The sequence below is a fragment of the Rhea pennata genome, chromosome 2, assembly GCF_028389875.1.
Source record: "Rhea pennata isolate bPtePen1 chromosome 2, bPtePen1.pri, whole genome shotgun sequence".
Lineage (NCBI taxonomy): Eukaryota > Metazoa > Chordata > Aves > Rheiformes > Rheidae > Rhea > Rhea pennata.
In genome coordinates, this window is record NC_084664.1 from 55,391,871 (window position 1) to 55,399,764 (window position 7,894).

Sequence of the window (7,894 nt, forward strand, 5' to 3'; positions counted from 1 at the left end):
GCATTCTCCACAAATCTAATTTTCTCTACTCATGTTCAGCTCTTTCTTTTACTGTACTCGTTAGTGTCACTCACAGGAACTGACATACTGTCTGGATGTCCTATTCGGTGCTCAGACCCCATGCGTCTGGAGAGTCACAAAAGAGTCCTGTCCCCCAAAAGGGAAGAAAATACATTTGACTTTCCAAGTTGCAGTGCATGTACAGGCATGCATGTGAATTGAAGTAATCCTCTTTTATTGAAGTTTCCATACAATGTAGTTTGTTGGATCTTCTCAACAGAGGATTATCTGCTCCTCTCAGAGGAAATGTTTTGAGAGAATCTAAGCTCAGGCTATTGTGATATTTGTAAGGATATGAGGGGAAGACTTGGACCAGAATAGCAAAATTAAGCTACATATCTGAAACAGCCAGTGTGTAAAGATGTGTTGGAGTACCAGAACATTGTGATACTGAATTATATGTCTGTTCAATGGCAATGAATTTGAAATGAGGCCCAAACCCTAACCAGAGGAGTGGAGATGGGCACCTCCAAATTCAAGCCCAAAAGCTAACCCGAGGATTTCAAGGTGTCTTCCAAACAAGCTTTACCTTCTTGGGCAAGGATTGTCTATTTTTTGCCTTTGTATACATCCAGTATGAAATGTTTCAGTCTGAACCAAAGACCTAAAACACAGCATATTTGCTCTCACTCAGTACTCAGCAACTGAATCTGCATGGGGCAAGCAGGAATTTTTCCCATCATGATTCCCTGCCTTTATGAAAGATGTTGGCATGCAGACATATAATAGGTTTTATGGAATGATTTGTTCAAACAAGAATTTCTCTGGCACAAACTCAGGACTCTCACTCCTAACCCTTAATTCTTCATAGCCAGCACAGTTTTTGCCAGTTTTATATCCCCATTTCTAACACCTAAGTTACTCCTAACCCTTTATAATCTTCAACTTTCTAGCATTTGTGGCTCATTATTAGCTTTTACACTCAAGTTAAATGTTAAGAAACCAAATCTCCTTGCTATTTATGCCTTGAGTGGATTTATAGTGTTAGGAACTGTGCTTAACTTCTGGTGTTCTCACTTCTCTCCCTATATTTTGGATTTAGGTACAGGAGAAAACTTAGGATAGGAATTATTTCTGTATTGATGAGAGAAAATATACAGCATATTAGATGGGCCTATGAACAGGCAAAGCAGTCAAAGGTAACAGAAATATGTAGTTGATTAGAAATTCTTTCTACATTAACTTTGGGAAGAAGCACATACTTTAAAAAAGAACCTAAAGCACAATACTGCTTATTTCTGTTTTCAGGGAAAAGCTTCTGCAAGCAGGCGTTCAGGTCAAAGACTTCTTTACTGATTTCATCTCTCTCTAGTGAAGCTAGATAAACTAAACAAAATATTTCAATTCAGCAGGAACTGTTATGCTTAGTATCTTTGCAAATAAAGGCCATATATCTAAGTTTCTCAATTAAGAATCAGTCTAGTATTTTCAAAACTGCACATGCAAACTAGGTGGTTTGGGCAAGATTCATCTTACCCAACCATAGATACCAGCTCTATATCTGGCTGAGCAATCTCAGTTTCCCTTTAGAGGCAAGGAATAAAATGACATAGTTTATGGAACAGGCTGTGTGACCTAGGCGAGGAGTCTGCTTTAGGGGAGATAAATCAGTCTCTTAAAATGCCTATTTATAACCTTTATTGACTAAAAATGAATCTGTTCATCTGGTTCCGACATACATAGCACTGTTGACACCTGCTGCAGGCCTCATGAATATTGTCTCTGTCTTCCACTACTGTTAAAGGGAATTGGTTGTGCAAAGTCCCCAGATTTAGGCACTCAAGCTCAGTTGCCTCACACTGTGTACTTTAAGAAGAGCTGCTACCATTTTCCCCATTGGATAGTGATACAGATTTTACATTGTGCAGCGATAAATTTTCTGTATTTTTTCCTTCATACTCCTTTATCATACAATAACTGATTTCTCAGGCTTTTTTTCTTTCCTTTTTTTTTTTATCACTTGAACTGAAATTGAAACCTTTTAGTCTACAGTTAATCTTTTGGTTTACCTAAATAAAGGGCAAATACTCCTTCTACAGCTGAGAATAAAAAGGGAACTTCAGTGAGAAAATAACTGTTTTCCTTTCCATCAAAACATAAGGAGCCATTTGTTGATCTCTGCAGTGTATTAGTTTTAAGTGAGAAGGGAAAATATTTCTGTTTGTTCAAATCACTTTATGAAATTAAACCCTACCAACATGGAGATATATGTCTAAAAGTTAGTGTTAAGCCAATAATCTCTTAAAAATAGCTAAATGAAGGTGAACTTTCAAAATTATGTTTCTTTAATTCATGTTTAGGTACTGAAGAAGATAATTTCAAACACTATGATTTCTTAAAAAATCACTTCTGAAAATATCTCAAATTATTTCAAATGCCATAACTTAGAACCTAACTTCTAACATTCATTTGAAAAAATTACAGTCAAGAATTTGATATCACTAAATGTAAGAAAAGCCATCCTATCTATGGCGTGTTGAGAGATTTGACTTCAATGCTACAATATTCTATATATAAACATTGTTTAAGAATTTTTTTAGATCTTTTAAACTACATTTTTCATTTCTTAGAAATGTGTACATGTAGGATTGAGGATAAATAATTTAGAGAGTTCTACTTACAGATATAGACAACTAAAAATTCCTATTAACTTATACTGTTCCTCAAATTATTCGGCAAATGGTTTTGACTAGTAAAATACCTGTTTAGAATAGAATTTGCACTTCTTGCTTGTGTTAAATAAGTCTTTATTTCACACTATAATACTATATATTTTAACTTATAGAAGGGGCTCACTCTGAAAGTAGATGTAACATTAGAGAATGGAGAAAGATGAAATTTGAGTTGCCTTAAAACTGTTTCTAAAAAAAAAAAAAAAAATCATCCCACCATCCACATTTCACACACTGTGCATTGGCTCACTGAAGTAAAAACCTCATGTTAAAAGAAGGAAGGCTGGCTAAGGAAATGAGGGGAAAAAAAAGAAAGAAAGAGAAGAAAAAGAATGGGCTTCTGGAAGCAACACCTTATGTCCTGTGAATGTCAGTTTATATTTTCTCTCTCCCTGGGATGTTCAGTTCTAGGGGTTCTTCCAAAGGCACATACCTCTCAGTGTTGCCAGATGATTATTAAGCAATATATTGACTCACAAATATGAGCTATATCTCTCTTGCACAGAAACTTACTGCTAAGTAAAGGTGGATGGAAGATTTCTCTGCATTATATAATAATGCCAGTTTGTTCTACTACAAACACAATGTATGGTGAAACCTAATGAAAGCCCTGGAAAGATTCCCAATGATTTCAAAGGGATTTGGATCTGGTCCTGAACTGAAAAAATAAGAAAGCTACTCCTCCTCCCTTCTCCTCTCCCCTTCCTAAAATAAATCATGCACGTGATTGTGCTGCCACGCAGGAGAATATATTTTGTGGTAACAGAATAACCGATAACAGATATGCATCCTTATGCCTCAGTGCTCTTAACGTGTGTATATCACACACCAACACCTAGACCAAGTAAGACTTGCTTGCTTAAAAGATTTAATTGCTCCAATGTGTATGAGGATTCACTGTCCCCTTCATTGCCCAGTATCATCGTCCTGCTGACGTCCCTACCTGACAGCCCTATTGTTTCGTTTGGCCTTTGTGCTGTTTCTCCACCAACTTTTCCAGTTACTCTTCACCATGCTGCAGGCACAGAGAGGAGCCTCCAACATGGAGCCGCGGCATGAATGCTTTCGCGGCTGCCACTGAAGCGCGTGCGACCACGCAGTGGAGCATTTTGTTCCCTGGCATTACCCCAGGGATCGGCTTCAAGCTTGCCCAGCCAGAGCTGCAGCAGCCCTCATTAGCCCTGTCCTGACGGTGACGTGGCACAAACAGGCGTCACGCTGACATGTGTATAGGATACCACGTGTCAGGAACAAGGCACTGGAAAACGCCCAAGAGTCTCTTCTTTTCCCTTCCTCAGGTGGATGCAGTGTACATGCTTGGTTATATAGACACTGTACACAGGCAAACCAAACTTTTTCGCTGGGTGCTTCAGGCTCTTTTTTGCTTCACTTGCACTACTGTAACTAACTTGCCCCTGTCCGAGGGGAGGGCCTGGGGCCAAAGAGGCTTCCTGCATTGTGCTCCCACTGTCTCCTGGCTCGGGAAGTGCCAACATCTTGAATTGATTTCTTTGTAAACGGGGATTGATTTTAAGCAGCATATTTTCCAAAAAGATTTTTTAAATGTAAGTCTATTTTTTTTTTTTTTTTAATTCTTGGCAGAGGAGAAAATTTTCTGCAGGGTCTTGAATGAGGGACATTCGGGGCAGCCAAAGACATCAGTAACATCTGCCAGACATCTCTGGGAGGCGGGAGCCTCATCAGAGGGCTGCTAGGAGGCTCCTCCACTGGCAGAGCCCTCAGCCGCAGACAGGGTCAGTAACCACAACCCAGGCTACTCTTCTTTCCACAGCAGACAGTTGTCCTTTTCCACACAGCCAGGTACATTATTTCTGGGACATTTCTGGGTTTTCATCACCAGTGGCAAGGGAGTGAGAGCAAAACTCTCTGGGAGTGCTATCCAAATAAAGGACTGTCATGCATTGGGCTGGGGTAGAAAGGGCTCCTGCTAGGCAGGCTGCGCTTGAAGAGCTAGGTTTCCTCCATGGTTCCTCCTCCTGCACATTCAGGGCTACATGAAGACAAGTGAAAAGGCAGCCAATTAGGGCTGATTTCTTCTCTCCTCCTCTACCACCTACCCTTTGCACCACCACTTTGTCAGGCTTCCTTGGCACGTAAGGAGTCAGTGTGACGGGAGGAGGACTTGACTGGCCAGAGCTGTGTCGGGCTTATTGGCTCACCTTACATGGAAAATACTATATGAAGAGCCAAATACATCATTCAGGCTGTTTTGCCAACCCTAAGCATCCAAACTTGAAGAGAAATGCTCCCATATATAACAAGAGCGGCTTAGAATAAATTTGTGTGAACTTGCCAGCTGATGTGCCATTACTTCGTTGCAACACGTGGCTGCAGCCTGATACTCCTATGTGCTAATGGAGGCAAGGGCTCCCAAGCAGAGTTTGCTTTCTCCAAAAGTGCCAGGGGGGAAGAGAGGACTCATTTGCTGTGTCCTCAGGACTGGAAACCCGCTATCACTGACTAATACCAGCCAGTCCCCAGCGGTGAGGCTGTGCAACCGCAGTGGGCTTCACCTGTGGAGACATCCTGCCCGCCCATGCTCAAAGGTGCATGGTGGGAATGAAACTACTCCTCAGACACAGTACCAAAACTCTTGGAATACGTTATGATTAAATATATCTTCTTCTTGGGCACTAGTCCCTGAAGGCACCGTGCTTCATATTGCTCCAGGGATGGTGTTGCTACGTGGCAGCCTCCCAGGGCAGGTGAATGGAGGAAGGAGGGACAATCTGGCTCGCAGCAGATGATCCCTGCCAAGTCCCCTGATTATGCGGTACAAACTGGACATCTTTTTCCCATAATTGCAATGGAAATTTAAGAATTTCTTTCCCCCTGCCACTTGTGGAGTTAATGCCTATTGAACTGTTCTGGAGGGTGAATTCAGATTCTTTTCATAGATTCAAGCATTTTTCACTATGTGAAATTTTCCACCTTCTTCACAGACAGGCTTCTTTGGCTCTAGACTAACTTTCATGAGGCTGGACGGGAACACTTCACAGCAGCAGAACATTTTATTGCTGCCTTTTACATTTTACCCAGACAGTGTTCCTCTGTCCATGTGCCCAGTGTCGATTATCGTAGATTTTCTTTGTTGCTTACATTACTTTTGTCTTCCTGAAAAGCCAATACCAAACACTACTACTGATAGGTAGCTGATATGAGGAGGAATATGAGGGGGAATTTCTTCACTGTGAGAGTGACAGAGCTCTGGACCAGGTTGCCCAGAGAGGTGGTGGAGTCTCCTTCTCTGGAGATATTCAACTCCCGCCTGGATGCAACCCTGTCTAACATGCTCTAGGTGACCCTGCTTGAGCAGGGGGGTTGGACTAGATGATCTCCAGAGGTCCCTTCCAACCTTACCAATTCTATGATTCTGTATTTAATCAAGAAAGTGCCGTAGGAGCCTGGTCTCTGCACAGCGAGGTCTGGTTCCTTCCATATAGCAGAAGGACAAATGGTATCCGGTTCCCACCAGGCAGGAGGAAATGCCATTAGCTGGCCGCGCAGAGTGGGAGGACGTCTTCTGCCCCCTACCCAGTACTGGCAAACAAGCAGGCTTGATGAAGCAGGGAGAAGCCCTCGCTCTCCACAGAGATCACCACAAGGTGTGAATGCAATGCAATTAAGTCAATGAAGGGGGAAAAAAGGGAAAACTCCAACAGTTCTAAATGTCTGTTTTGATGTGTTTTGAAGCCTGTGACATGGAACTGCACGGCCTGTCTTGAATGCTCCGAGTAGTTTTCAAAAACAATTTGCTCAAAAGTGGTATCAACATTGTAAAAGGACTATTTTGTTTACAACAAATTGCTTATTGAAGCAATACGTGTTTGTTAAGTGAAATATAATAGACCCTTAATAAACTGATTTCCACAGAAAATTAAAAAAAATCAGAAATTCTCAAAATCTATTATTTTTCCTATAAACAAATTTCAGGAGAAGGACCACTTTTATTAGAATTGACATGTTTTTGCAGAAGATGTTTATCTAGCTTTTGTGTTCTGCCTGAGGGCAGGAAATCTGTAAGAGCTACTTGCCCACAGAGCATCTTGGTTATGGCCAGCTTTCCAGTCCCAGTAAAGTTATGGCCCCACTTTTCCTCATTAGTCTCATGTCTGTCCGACACCTTAACCCCTTATATTTGGCAAAGTTAGACTGTAGCTAGTGTTATCACCTCCACCATAAATTTAAAAAAGTTATCTGAAATATCATAACTATATTTTCACCCTGTAAACTACATAGTTCTCATTGTATATGGTGTATAGAATCAGAGAAAGGTTTTGCCCAGTTCTGCCCATAAGCATAACAGCCTCAACTTTATAGGGAGAGGGTGGATTTGGGGGTTGAGGAAGGGAAGTTTACAATAAACATTGACTGCATTGCAGCCAAGGTACTAGGCTTAGGCTTCCTATCCCCAAATAATAAAGTTAATTGTGGTAATGAATGAAAAAAAGACTCAGAACGAGCTAGGACCCTGCTGTAATATTTACAGATTATACATACAAATCAGAAGGTACTATATCAAAATTTAGTCTGTTGTTCTGAGTGAGTGTGCATACGGGGGACTTTGAGAGGATCGCGCTCAGTCCTTGGTTAAAACTTAAGAAGCAAGAAAGAGGGGAAATGAGCCAAGTCAGCAGTTTCACATTTAGAAAGGGGAAAAAAGTTTGTCATGCGAGGCAAACGGTGATTAGCTCAGCGTTGGACAGCAGAGAGGGCTTAGGTTTTGGTTGTGCAAATGTTTCTAATGAAACAAGCCAGAGCAGGCAGTGTGTTTCGGTGCCTCGCTGATCGTTTCACAGCAGACGTTTTCATCAATTATTCAACTACGTCAGAGCAGCTATCGCCAAGATTGCCACTGAACTTGATCTAAATCCCCAGAAATCTGTTGGGAAACACTGTCATTGTTAGAGGTCTGTGCATCATTGCTTGGAGCTAGAGCAGACAGGAGCGCAGTTTTAAACTCAAATTTTTGCAGTTATAGGATGCAGATGTCCAGCCTTTCTGATTTTTTTTTCTGAAATACTAGGGATATAGTAGCCTCTAGCCCTGCAAAAGCAGTTTAAAATGTGATGCATTTTTAAACCTGAGTATTATGGGCCTGTAGCGATTAGCACGTGCAGTAGTTTTGGCAGAAGAGAAAG